We start from the raw sequence: 15,299 nt of genomic DNA, 5'->3' as shown, positions 1-15,299 counted from the left end.
CTCGTTTGGTACTCTGTTTCGCCTCGTGTAATTATCACCCATCCAGACTCCCACCGGTCTTAAAGAGTGTTATAATACCTCCCGACTATGGTCCGTGTACGTGTGCAGCGTGAACGCGCAGTGCGCAAGCGCGCTTTGCTTAACCACTAGTCTAGCCTTGGTCAAGGCGTTCGTCAAATTCGTCCGTTCACGGTAAACGCGACGATCGGCAGCAGCATAAGTCAGAACATCAAGAGATGTGATGAAGTGATGTGATGAAGTGGCCCTGTATGGGCCTGTATCTCCACATAAAAAATTCCCGACAAACGACTCATCTAGCTTGATCGCATCACATATTGTAACGGACAGTTTTTATGCCTTTTTATTGCTTTTGTTCCTAGCCGCCGCCGGAGTGGTCTATTATGCAGTGTTGCAGTCGAGTCACCAATACGTCGTGTCCGAGTCCGAGTCTCGAGTCACAAACCTCGACTCAGAGTCCGAGTCTGAGTCACGAGTCACTTGTTCTTAGTTGTTCACCAAACTAATGATTTTTTAAAAATTATTTTCAATCATCCATTCTGTCTTTTTAGTAAATCCCAGTGTAATATATAGTTTACCTTGCGTGTGTAAATGTTGTTTAGACCCAAAATCTGTTTTCCTTTTAATTTCCATCCCTAAAAAAAACCTCCATCCCTTCCTTCCACCACTTCCCTCCATGTTTTATCATCCAAACATTTTTCAAACATTATACGATTTTCCGCGGCGCCGTGTTTTGTCTATGGAGTAAAAAAGAATGCTAATTCGTCGCTCAAATACGTAACGTTATGGTTTTTTCTTTTGATGAATATACGTGACTCGAGTTGCGAGTCACCAAGCTTGAGTCCAAGTCATCATGGTCGAGTCCGAGTCATTTTCCAATGTGACTCGAATCGAGTGGGAGTCACGAAAAATGTGACTCGAGTCTGAGTCCTGGACTCAAGTCTCACAACACTGGATTAAACCGTCCATCAGATTGAGGATGAAGAACAGTGGTCCTAGTTTTGTCGATCCGAGTAGCTGACAAACTTCCTGAAACACATGTGACTCGAAGTTTCGACCCTGATCTGTATGGAGTGTCAAACGTTGCAATATTCAATATTTTGCAATATATATGTTGGATGTTCAATATCTTTTACATTTATGTGCGATGTTCAATATAAGTGTGCGATGTTTTTCATTATTTGCGAGACGTTTAATATATTTGTGCGATGTTTTACAATAATTATGTGTGCGATGTTTTACATTTATATGCGATTTTCAATTTATATGTGCAATGTTTTTGACGATATATATGTGCGATGTTTTCAATATTATGTTCGATTTTTTGCATTAAATGTGCGATGTTTTTCGATACAATTGTGTGTGTTGTTTTACAATATATTTGCGATATTCTCAAATATGTGAGCAATGTTTTACACATAGTGTTTGACATTTCGAGCTATTTGTATTCGATGTTTCATCGGTATGTTTGCATTCGATCTTTTGCAATATGCATTTGATGTTTCCCTTTTCATTCGATGTTTCGTTAAGAGTCAAAGTCTGGTTACTAGACCGCGAAAGTCTGACTTTTTTGCCTAAAGTCAGTGTATGAGACGTCAGGGGATCGCGTAAAGTGATTAGAGCCAGACCTAAACGGTAAAAACCGGAGTTGTGGGTAATTCTTTAAGCATACGCAATGCGTTCATCATTGTTTGGACAGTACCCCCAGCTGTGCCTGTACTACCCATAGTGTTATGTGCATCATCTATGCATTGAGGAGTGCATGACACATGGTCTGAGCTCCAAGGCCGATGTGCACCGGTCCCGTATAATGATCCAGTTACCTGATAATTTGTTAGCATAACTGATGTAAAATTGGGCAAAATTAGATGTTTCTGGAAAATTGCAGATTGTATGGGATTAGATGTTTATGAAACATTTCAAATGGTAAGGGGTGAACATTGCATATTTTAGCGAAATTGGGCAAAATCAGATGTTTCCGAAATATTTCAGATGTAAGGGATTAACCTTGCTTTTTAAGTGAAATTTTGCAAAGTTAGATATTACGAAAAATTTCAAATTGAAAGGGGTTAACCTCGCATTTTTTTAAAGCGAAAATGGGAAAAAATCAAATGTTTCTGGAAAATTGCAGATTTGTTCAATCGAATGTTTCTGGAAAATTGCAGATTGTCAGGGGTTAACCTTGCTTTTTGAATAAGATTGGGAAAAATTAGATGTTCATGAAAAAAATTCAAATTGTAAGGGGTTAACCTTGCATTTTTTTTAGCAAAATAGGACACAATCAGATGAATCTGGAAAATTGCAGATTGTTAGGGATTAACCTTGTATTTCTAGCAAAATTGGGCAAAAAGAAATGTTTATGAAAAAATTTTAAAATTGTAAGAGGTGTACCTTGTATATTTAGTAAAATTTGGCAAAATCAGATTTGTATGAAAAATCTAAAATGGTAAGGGGTTAACCCTGCTTTTTTAGCAACATTTGGAGCATATTTTACTAAAATTGGGCAAAATCAGATGCTTCTCAAAAATCCAGATGTAAAGTTTCCGCAAAAACAGCTGTTGAAAAAGAGCCCAATGTTGAACTTTACTGAGTCTGAGGTCTATCGAGGGGACGATCCTTATTTTAACTCCCGGAGATTCGCTGACAGTCTTTATTTTTCTTTTTAAGAAAGTCGAAATAGCTGAAGAGGGAGGTGAGAATTTATATGTGCCCAGATACAAAGAGTAGAAATCTACGCGTCTGCCTTTTGAAAATACACAATTGCGGTGTTCATTGTTGCGTAATGATCCGCCTAGCACACGACCGTTTTGCACATTAGGCTGTGTTATGCAGCTTCCTAACAAACCAAACACACTGGGCTCATTATATCGACTTGTTTTTACCATTAAGGTTAAGCAAATGGACCGAGTAATCTTCCTGGCGCGTTTGCTCACCTATAAAGACAACTTTTCTCAGTTTAAGGAAAATTCTAAGGTAACGAAATGGCCGAGTGGTTACGATTCGTCGTCCACGGTTAGCGGGGTCCCGGGTTCGAATCCCGCTGGTGTCTTTTTGGTTTTTAACGTATGAGTTCAATTATTTACTATAAGAGATTAAATTTCCCGTCGTAAAGTACCAACAGTACCTTAGCTTAATCGGTAAGCACTGCTGCTGGTACTGTCCGCGAGTTCCAGGTTGGCGCCTTCGTACAGGTTCAGGGCATGTGGTCCACTCGGAGGATCAGGGCTTAGGGGCCGCCCTGTTCCTCCCTTAGCTCTTTGCTTTTACATGGTGCCTGGCCCTCTGGGGTTATATGGATGGATAGGGAAGGAAGTGTGTATTGGTCGGGGACGCCGAGACCCCGGAAGAGAACTAAGGGATCGGCTGGGGCATTGTTATGGCTCAGACCGATCCCTGAAAGCTTGACTAGCACATAACTTTTTGATTTTTTTTACCCTCTATCTTTTATAATTTGGTTTAGTTTGATATCTACAGCTGCTCGGCAGGTCTACGGGTAGTATCAAAATGTCATAAATCAATGAATATTTCATAATTGACTATAATCAAAACGGAGTTTCGTTTGATCAATTTGACTATGATTATATAATGACGCGATTGCCAATTGAAGTAAGAAACGCCATAAATTATACCGGGAAAGAATAAAGATGTACATTGTAATATAAATATTATTCATACATCTTTCAAAAAAACGTGTCTTTAATTGTGAGCATTCCAAACAATACAGTAATTCGCAATAGTAATAGAATGGTATATGATAGCACGCTCAATGCGTCTCTATTAAATTAAAAGAAAATATAATTCAGGCCCCTATGTGTGAAATATTCTTTGATTGACTATGAGCATTCCATACGAATGAGTTAATTCGCAAAATATAGCAACAACAAAAGAGAAAGGAAAAAGAGAAAATTCCTTTACCCTAAAAACTGGAAAAATAGTTTGTTTTAAAAGAGTCAAATGGGACACTTCATGTATTGATTGAACAGTTTGCAAAGAGTTAGCCTTACATTTTAGCAAAATTGGGAAAAATCAGATGTTTCTGAAAAATTGCAGCTTGTAAGGGGTTAACCTTGCATGTTTAGTAAAATTTAGATGTTTATGAAACATTTCAAATTGTAAGGGGTGAACCTTGCATTTTTTAGCGAAATTGGGCAAAATCAGATCTTTCTGGAAAATTTCAGATTGTAAGGGGTTAACCTTGCTTTTGTAGTAAAATTTGGCAAAATAAGATATGTATGAAAAATTTCAAATTGTAAGGGGTTAACCTTGCATTTTTTAGCAAAATAGGGTGAAATCAGGTGTTTATGGAAAATTTCAGATTGTAAGGGGTTAACCTTGCAATTTTAGCAAAATTGGGCAAAATCAGATTTGTATGAAAAATCAAAAATTGTAAGAGGTTAACCTTGCCAAATAAGGGCAAAATCAGATGTTTCTGGAAAATTGCAGATTGAAAGGGGTTAACCTTGCTTTTTAAGCGAAATTGGGAAAAATCAAATGTTTCTTGAAAATTGCAGATTGTAAGGGGTTAACTTGGCATTTTTAGCATAAACTGGGCAATATCAGATTGATATGAAAAATCTCAAATTGTAAGGGGTGAACCTTGTATTTTTAGCGAAATTGGGCAAAATCAGATCTTTCTGGAAAATTTCAAATTGTAAGGGGTTAACCTAGCTTTTTTGGTGATATTTGGCAAAATAAGATGTGAATATAAAATTTCAAATTGTAAGGGGTTATTCTTGCTTTTTAAGTAAAATTGGGCAAATTTAAATGTTTATGAAAAATCTCAAATTGTAAGGGGTGAACCTTGCATTTTTTAGCAAAATGGGGCAAAATCAGGTGTTTATGAAAAATGTCAGATTGTAAGGGGTTCACCTTGCATTTTTAGCAAAATTGGGCAATATCAGATTTTTATGAAAAATCTCAAATTGTAAGGGGTGACCTTGCATTTTTAGCAAAATTGGGCAAAATTCAGATGTTTCTGAAAAATTTCAGATGTAAGGGGGTTAACCTTGCTTTTTAAGTAAAATTGGGCAAATTTTAATGTGCATGAAAAATTTCAAATTGTTAGGGGTTAACCTTGCATTTTTTTGCAAAATACGGCAAAACCAGGTGTTCATGAAAAATTTCAGATTGTAAAGGGTTCACCTTGCATTTTAGTAAAATTGGGCAAAATCAGATTTGTATGAAAAATCAAAAATTGTAAGAGGTTAACCTTGCCAAATAAGGGCAAAATCAGATGTTTCTGGAACATTGCAGATTGAAAGGGGTTAACCTTGCTTTTTTAAGCGAAATTGGGAAAAATCAGATGTTTCTTGAAAATTGCAGATTGTAAGGAGTTAACTTGGCATTTTTAGCATAAACTGGGCAATATCAGATTGATATGAAAAATCTCAAATTGTAAGGGGTGAACCTTGTATTTTTAGCGAAATTGGGCAAAATCAGATCTTTCTGGAAAATTTCAAATTGTAAGGGGTTAACCTAGCTTTTTTAGTGATATTTGGCAAAATAAGATGTGAATATAAAATTTCAAATTGTAAGGGGTTATTCTTGCTTTTTAAGTAAAATTGGGCAAATTTAAATGTTTATGAAAAATCTCAAATTGTAAGAGGTGAACCTTGCATTTTTTAGCAAAATGGGGCAAAATCAGGTGTTTATGAAAAATGTCAGATTGTAAGGGGTTCACCTTGCATTTTTAGCAAAATTGGGCAATATCAGATTTTTATGAAAAATCTCAAATTGTAAGGGGTGACCTTGCATTTTTAGCAAAATTGGGCAAAATTCAGATGTTTCTGAAAAATTTCAGATGTAAGGGGGTTAACCTTGCTTTTTAAGTAAAATTGGGCAAATTTTAATGTGCATGAAAAATTTCAAATTGTTAGGGGTTAACCTTGCATTTTTTTGCAAAATACGGCAAAACCAGGTGTTCATGAAAAATTTCAGATTGTAAAGGGTTCACCTTGCATTTTAGTAAAATTGGGCAAAATCAGATTTGTATGAAAAATCAAAAATTGTAAGAGGTTAACCTTGCCAAATAAGGGCAAAATCAGATGTTTCTGGAACATTGCAGATTGAAAGGGGTTAACCTTGCTTTTTTAAGCGAAATTGGGAAAAATCAGATGTTTCTTGAAAATTGCAGATTGTAAGGAGTTAACTTGGCATTTTTAGCATAAACTGGGCAATATCAGATTGATATGAAAAATCTCAAATTGTAAGGGGTGAACCTTGTATTTTTAGCGAAATTGGGCAAAATCAGATCTTTCTGGAAAATTTCAAATTGTAAGGGGTTAACCTAGCTTTTTTAGTGATATTTGGCAAAATAAGATGTGAATATAAAATTTCAAATTGTAAGGGGTTATTCTTGCTTTTTAAGTAAAATTGGGCAAATTTAAATGTTTATGAAAAATCTCAAATTGTAAGAGGTGAACCTTGCATTTTTGAGCAAAATGGGGCAAAATCAGGTGTTTATGAAAAATGTCAGATTGTAAGGGGTTCACCTTGCATTTTTAGCAAAATTGGGCAATATCAGATTTTTATGAAAAATCTCAAATTGTAAGGGGTGACCTTGCATTTTTAGCAAAATTGGGCAAAATTCAGATGTTTCTGAAAAATTTCAGATGTAAGGGGGTTAACCTTGCTTTTTAAGTAAAATTGGGCAAATTTTAATGTGCATGAAAAATTTCAAATTGTTAGGGGTTAACCTTGCATTTTTTTGCAAAATACGGCAAAACCAGGTGTTCATGAAAAATTTCAGATTGTAAAGGGTTCACCTTGCATTTTAGTAAAATTGGGCAAAATCAGATTTGTATGAAAAATCAAAAATTGTAAGAGGTTAACCTTGCCAAATAAGGGCAAAATCAGATGTTTCTGGAACATTGCAGATTGAAAGGGGTTAACCTTGCTTTTTTAAGCGAAATTGGGAAAAATCAGATGTTTCTTGAAAATTGCAGATTGTAAGGAGTTAACTTGGCATTTTTAGCATAAACTGGGCAATATCAGATTGATATGAAAAATCTCAAATTGTAAGGGGTGAACCTTGTATTTTTAGCGAAATTGGGCAAAATCAGATCTTTCTGGAAAATTTCAAATTGTAAGGGGTTAACCTAGCTTTTTTAGTGATATTTGGCAAAATAAGATGTGAATATAAAATTTCAAATTGTAAGGGGTTATTCTTGCTTTTTAAGTAAAATTGGGCAAATTTAAATGTTTATGAAAAATCTCAAATTGTAAGAGGTGAACCTTGCATTTTTGAGCAAAATGGGGCAAAATCAGGTGTTTATGAAAAATGTCAGATTGTAAGGGGTTCACCTTGCATTTTTTGCAAAATTGGGCAATATCAGATTTTTATGAAAAATCTCAAATTGTAAGGGGTGAACCTTGCATTTTTAGCAAAATTTGGAGCATATTTTACTAAAATTGGGCAAAATCAGATGCTTCTCAAAAATCCAGAGTAAAGTTTCCGCAGAAAACAGCTGTTGAAAAAGAGCCCAATGTTGAACTTTACTGAGTCTGAGGTCTATCGAGGGGACGATCCTTATTTCAACTCCCGGAGATTCGCTGACAGTCTCTATTTTTCTTTTTAAGAAAGTCGAAATAGCTGAAGAGGGAGGTGAGAATCTATATGTGCCCAGATACAAAGAGTAGAAATCTACGCGTCTGTCTTTTGAAAATACACAATTGCGGTGTTCATTGTTGCGTAATGATCCGCCTAGCACACGACTGTTTTGCACATTAGGCTGTGTTATGCAGCTTCCTAACAAACCAAACACACTGGGCTCATTATATCGACTTGTTTTTACCCATTAAGGTAAAGTAAATGGACCCAGTAATCTTCCTGGCGCGTTTGCTCACCTATAAAGACAACCTTTCTCAGTTTAAGGAAAATTCTAAGGTAACGAAATGGCCGAGTGGTTACGATTCGTCGTCCACGGTTAGCTGGGTCCCGGGTTCGAATCCCGCTGGTGTCTTTTTGGTTTTTAACGTATGAGTTCAATTATTCACTATAAGAGATTTAATTTCCCGTCGTAAAGTACCAACAGTACCTTAGCTTAATCGGTAAGCACTGCTGCTGGTACTGTCCGCGAGTTCCAGGTTGGCGCCTTCGTACAGGTTCAGGGCATGTGGTCCACTCGGAGGATCAGGGCTTAGGGGCCGCCCTGTTCCTCCCTTAGCTCTTTGCTTTTACATGGTGCCTGGCCCTCCGGGGTTATATGGATGGATAGGGAAGGAAGTGTGTATTGGTCGGGGACGCCGAGACCCCGGAAGAGAACTAAGGGATCGGCTGGGGCATTGTTATGGCTCAGACCGATCCCTGAAAGCTTGACTAGCACATAACTTTTTGATTTTTTTTTACCCTCTATCTTTTATACTTTGGTTTAGTTTGATATCTACAGCTGCTCGGCAGGTCTACGGGTAGTATCAAAATTGAAACAATGGTGTATGTCATAAATCAATGAATATTTCATAATTGACTATAGTCAAGTTTCGTTTGATCAATTGACTATCATTATATAATGACGCGATTGCCAATTGACGTAAGAAACGCCATAAATTATACCGGGAAAGAATAAAGATGTACATTGTAATATAAATATTATTTATACATCTTTCAAATAATGTGTCTTTAATTGTGAGCATTCCAAACAATACAGTAATTCGCAATAGTAATAGAATGGTATATGATAGCACGATCAATGCGTCTCTATTAAATTTTAAAAAATATAGGCCCCTATGTGTGAAATATTCTTTGATTGACTATGAGCATTCCATACGAATGAGTGAATCGCAAAATATAGCAACAACAAAAGAGAAAGGAAAAAGAGAAAATTCCTTTACCCTTAAAACTGGAAATATAATTTGTTTTAAAAAAGTCAAATGGGACAGTACATGTATTGATTGAACAGTTTGCAAGGAGTTAGCCTTACATTTTTAGCAAAATTGGGAAAAATCAGATGTTTCTGAAAAATTGCAGCTTGTAAGGGGTTAACCTTGCATTTTTAGTAAAATTTAGATGTTTATGAAACATTTCAAATTGTAAGGGGTTAACCTTGCTTTTGTAGTAAAATTTGGCAAAATAAGATGTGTATGAAAAATTCAAATTGTCAGTGGTTAACCTTGCATTTTTTAGCAAAATAGGGCAAAATCAGGTGTTTATGGAAAATTTCAGATTGTAAGGGGTTAACTTTGCAGTTTTAGCAAAATTGGGCAAAATCAGATTTGTATGAAAAATCAAAAACTGTAAGAGGTTAACCTTGCCAAATTAGGGCAAAATCAGTTGTTTCTGGAAAATTGCAGACTAAAAGGGGTTAACCTTGCCTTTTTAAGCGAAATTGGGAAAAATCAGATGTTTCTTGAAAATTGCAGATTGTAAGGGGTTAACTTGCCATTTTTAGCATAACTGGGCAATATCAGATTGAGATGAAAAATCTCAAATTGTAAGGGGTGAAATGGAAATTTTTAGCGGAAACTTTACATCTGGATTTTTCAGAAGCATCTGATTTTGCCCAATTTTAGTAAAATATGCTCCAAATTTTGCTAAAAAAGCAAGGCTAACCCCTTACCATTTTAGATTTTTATTACAAATCTGATTTTGCCAAATTTTACTAAATATACAAGGTACACCTCTTACAATTTAAAATTTTTCATAAACATTTCTTTTTGCCCAATTTTGCTAGAAATGCAAGGTTAACCCCTTACAATTTGATTTTTTTTTTCATGAACATCTAATTTTTCCCAATCTTATTCAAAAAGCAAGGTTAACCCCTTACAGTCTGCAATTTTCCAGAAACATCAGATTTTTCCCCCAATTTTGCTTAAAAAATGCAAGGTTAACCCCTTATAGGCCTAATTTGAAATTTTTCATAAACATCTAACTTTGCCAAATTTCACTAAAAAAGCAAGGAAAATCCCTAACATCTGAAATTTTCCAGAAACATCTGATTTTGCCCAATTTTGCTAAAATGCAAGGTTAACCCCTTACAATTTGAAATCTTCCATAAACATCTGATTTTGCCCTATTTTGCTAAAAAAAAATGCAATCTTAACCCCTTTCAATTTGAAATTTGTCATAAACATCTAATTTTTACCAAATTTCACTTAAAAAAAAGTAAGGTTAATTCCTTACATCGGAATTTTTTTCAGAAACATCCGATTTTGCCCAATTTTGCTAATATATGCAAGGTTCACCCCTTACAATTTAAAATTTTTCATAAAAATCTCATTTTGCCCAATTTTGCTTAAAATGCAAGGTTAACCCCTTTCAATCTGCAATTTTCCAGAAATATCTGATTTTGCCCTAATTTGGCAAAGGTTAACCCCTTATATTTGATTTTTCATACAATTTTGCTAAAAATGCAATGTGAATCCTTTACAATCTGAAATTTTTCATGAACACCTGGTTTGCCGTATTTTGCTAAAAAATGCAAGGTTAACCCCTACAATTTGAAATTTTTCATGCACATTAAAATTTGCCCAATTTTACTAAAAAAGCAAGGTTAACCCCCTTACATCTGAAATTTTTCAGAAACATCTGATTTTGCCCAATTTTGCTAAAAATGCAAGGTTCACCCCTTTCAATTTGAAATTTTTCATAAACATCTAATTTTTACCCAATTTCACTTTAAAAAAAATAAGGTTAATTCCTTACATCGAATTTTTTTTCAGAAACATCCGATTTTGCCCAATTTTGCTAATATATGCAAGGTTCACCCTTTACAATTTAAAATTTTTTATAAAAATCTCATTTTGCCCAATTTTGCTTAAAATGCAAGGTTAACCCCTTTCAATCTGCAATTTTCCAGAAACATCTGATTTTGCCCTACTTTGGCAAAGGTTAACCCCTTACAATTTTTGATTTTTCATACAATTTTGCTAAAAATGCAATGTGAATCCTTTACAATCTGAAATTTTTCATGAACACCTGGTTTGCCGTATTTTGCTAAAAAATGCAAGGTTAACCCCTACAATTTGAAATTTTTCATGCACATTAAAATTTGCCCAATTTTACTAAAAAAGCAAGGTTAACCCCCTTACATCTGAAATTTTTCAGAAACATCTGAATTTGCCCAATTTTGCTAAATGCAAGGTTCACCCCTTACAATTTGAGATTTTTCATAAAAATCTGATATTACCCAGTTTTGCTAAAAATGCAAGGTTAACCCCTTTCAATCTGCAATTTTCCAGAAACATCTGATTTTGCCCTAATTGGGCAAAGGTAAACCCCTTACAATTTTCGATTTTTCATACAAATCTGATTTTTCCCAATTTTGCTAAAAATGCAAGGTTCACCCCTTATAATTTGAGATTTTTCATAAACATTTAAATTTGCCCAATTTGTTTGAAATTTTATATTCACATCTTATTTTGCCAAATATCACTAAAAAAGGTAGAATAACCCCTTACAATCTGAAATTTTCCATAAACATCTGATTTTGCCCTATTTTGCTAAAAAAAATGCAATCTTAACCCCTTTCAATTTGAAATTTTTCAGAAACATCTAATTTTTACCAAATTTCACTTTAAAAAAAAGTAAGGTTAATTCCTTACATCGGAATTTTTTTCAGAAACATCTGATTTTGCCCAATTTTGCTAATATATGCAAGGTTCACCCCTTACAATTTAAAATTTTTCATAAAAATCTCATTTTGCCCAATTTTGCTTAAAATGCAAGGTTAACCCCTTTCAATCTGCATTTTTCCAGAAACATCTGATTTTGCCCTAATTTGGCAAAGGTTAACCCCTTACAATTTTTGATTTTTCATACAATTTTGCTAAAAATGCAAGGTGAAACCCTTGCAATCTGACATTTTTTATTCACATCTGATTTTGCCAAATATCACTAAAAAAGCTAGGTTAACCCCTTACAATCTGAAATTTTCCAGAAAGATCTGATTTTGCCCAATTTCGCTAAAAATACAAGGTTCACCCCTTACAATTTGAGATTTTTCATATCAATCTGATATTGCCCAGTTATGCTAAAAATGCCAAGTTAACCCCTTACAATCTGCAATTTTCAAGAAACATCAGATTTTTCCCAATTTCGCATAAAAAAGCAAGGTTAACCCCTTTCAATCTGCAATTTTCCAGAAACATCTGATTTTGCCCTAATTTGGCAAGGTTAACCTCTTACAATTTGAGATTTTTCATACAAATCTGATTTTGACAAATTTTGCTAAAAATGCAAAGTTAACCCCTTACAATCTGAAATTTTCCATAAACACCTGATTTCACCCTATTTTGCTAAAAAATGCAAGGTTAACCACTGACAATTTGAAATTTTTCATAAACATTTAAATTTTCCCAATTTTACTAAAAAAGAAAGGTTAACCCCTTACAATTTGAAATTTTTCATACACATCTTATTTTGCCAAATATTACTACAAAAGCAAGGTTAACCCCTTACAATCTGAAATTTTCCAGAAAGATCTGATTTTGCCCAATTTCGCTAAAAAATGCAAGGTTCACCCCTTACTATTTGAAATGTTTCATAAACATCTAAATTTTACTAAAATTGCAGGGTTAACCCCTTACAAGCTGCAATTTTCCAGAAACATCTGATTTTTCCCAATTTTGCTTAAATGTAAGGCTAACTCCTTGCAAACTGTTCAATCAATACATGAAGTGTCCCATTTGACTTTTTTTAAAAAAATAATTTTTCCAGTTTTTAGGGTAAAGGAATTTTCTCTTTTTCCTTTCTCTTTTGTTGTTGCTATATTTTGCGAATTAACTCATTCGTATGGAATGCTCATAGTCAATCAAAGAATATTTCACAAATAGGGGCCTAAATTATATATTTTTAAATTTAATAGAGACGCATTGATCGTGCTATCATATACCATTCTATTACTATTGCGAATTACTGTATTGTTTGGAATGCTCACAATTAAAGACGTTATTTGAAAGATGTATAAAAATATTTATATTACAATGTACATCTTTATTCTTTCCCGGTATAATTTATGGCGTTTCTTACGTCAATTGGCAATCGCGTCATTATATAATGATAGTCAAATTGATCAAACTAAAAAACTCCGTTTTGATTATAGTCAATTATGAAATATTCATTGATTTATGACATACACCATTGTTTCAATTTTGATACTACCCGTAGACCTGCCGAGCAGCTGTAGATATCAAACTAAACCAAAGTATAAAAGATAGAGGGTAAAAAAAAAATCAAAAAGTTATGTGCTAGTCAAGCTTTCAGGGATCGGTCTGAGCCATAACAATGCCCCAGCCGATCCCTTAGTTCTCTTCCGGGGTCTCGGCGTCCCCGACCAATACACACTTCCTTCCCTATCCATCCATATAACCCCGGAGGGCCAGGCACCATGTAAAAGCAAAGAGCTAAGGGAGGAACAGGGCGGCCCCTAAGCCCTGATCCTCCGAGTGGACCACATGCCCTGAACCTGTACGAAGGCGCCAACCTGGAACTCGCGGACAGTACCAGCAGCAGTGCTTACCGATTAAGCTAAGGTACTGTTGGTACTTTACGACGGGAAATTAAATCTCTTATAGTGAATAATTGAACTCATACGTTAAAAACCAAAAAGACACCAGCGGGATTCGAACCCGGGACCCCGCTAACCGTGGACGACGAATCGTAACCACTCGGCCATTTCGTTACCTTAGAATTTTCCTTAAACTAAGAAAAGTTGTCTTTATAGGTGAGCAAACGCGCCAGGAAGATTACTGGGTCCATTTGCTTTACCTTAATGGGTAAAAACAAGTCGATATAATGAGCCCAGTGTGTTTGGTTTGTTAGGAAGCTGCATAACACAGCCTAATGTGCAAAACAGTCGTGTGCTAGGCGGATCATTACGCAACAATGAACACCGCAATTGTGTATTTTCAAAAGGCAGACGCGTAGATTTCTACTCTTTGTATCTGGGCACATATAGATTCTCACCTTCCTCTTCAGCTATTTCGACTTTCTTAAAAAGAAAAATAGAGACTGTCAGCGAATCTCCGGGAGTTGAAATAAGGATCGTCCCCTCGATAGACCTCAGACTCAGTAAAGTTCAACATTGGGCTCTTTTTCAACAGCTGTTTTTTGCGGAAACTTTACATCTAGATTTTTTTAAAAGCATCTGATTTTGCCCAATTTTAGTAAAATATGCTCCAAATTTTGCTAAAAAAGCAAGATTAACCCCTTACCATTTTAGATTTTTCATACAAATCTGATTTTGCCTAATGTTACTAAATATACAAGGTACACCTCTTACAATTTAAAATTTTTCATAAACATTTCTTTTTGCCCATTTTGCTAGAAATACAATGTTCAGCCTTTTTCAGAATCATCTGATTGTGTCCTATTTTGCTAAAAAAAAATGCAAGGTTAACCCCTTACAATTTGAATTTTTTTCATGAACGGCTATTCCTTCCATTGGTGTGCCGACACTGTACTTCTTCAAAGGGCTGCAAGGTGCTTCTGTGGTTGCTTACAAGTTGTGCAGATATCGCAACTTGCTTACATCACTTCGCGACTCGTAGCAGTAGAACCTTGTCTGAGGCTCTTTCAGACGTTTAAGTCCGTCCCAAGTGTCCGGACGTTGGTTCACAGTGAAGAAGTTTCATCAAGTCTTCACGCATATTCGAAGGAAGGATTAATTGCCACGTTTTCTTAATATCACCTACAGCTGGTTCCCTTCGTCTATACAGCACTCCATCACGTACTTCTTGACGCTGACATTGCGTCCAATAGAATTTTACAACTCTGCCCTCGGGAGAGATTTCTTCCCAGTCTGGTCGCTGTTCTCTCGGAGTACCGGCCCGATGTCTTTGTCATTCAGTTGCGACCCTCTTAAGTCTTTGGCTGTCCATCCGAGGTCTTCTGACCTCCAGCCCTCTTTAGACTTTTCCTCTGGGTTTCTTCTCCGGCCTGGCGCGGTAGTTCCAATCACGGAACAATACGTTATTGGTAAATCTTGCGCCTCGGTATTTGCGTTGGAGTCAGTGCTTACTTTAGGGTCTCCGTTAGATGGCACAAAAAAGGGCAAGACTTTTTTTACCAAATAGGGCACTTGTTTAAAAAAAGGGCACTTGTTCCGAAAAAAAGGGCACTTACTTGTTAATAAAATTTAATAAAGGCACTCTTTGCAAATATTGGAGGATGGCCGGTAATGAAAAAAGGCAGTTTATAAATCGAAAAGGGCAGTCTGTACATAAATGGGGGGGGGTTAAATACCCCTAAACCCCCCCCCCCCCCCCCCCCCCCCCCCCCCCCCCCCCCCCCCCCCCCCCCCCCCCCCCCCGCTGGCAATGCCTTGGGCTATCCCACCGCTTAACAG

The sequence above is a fragment of the Patiria miniata genome, unplaced genomic scaffold, assembly GCF_015706575.1.
Source record: "Patiria miniata isolate m_02_andy unplaced genomic scaffold, ASM1570657v1 HiC_scaffold_5, whole genome shotgun sequence".
Lineage (NCBI taxonomy): Eukaryota > Metazoa > Echinodermata > Asteroidea > Valvatida > Asterinidae > Patiria > Patiria miniata.
Note: the sequence above shows the minus strand (reverse complement) of the source record.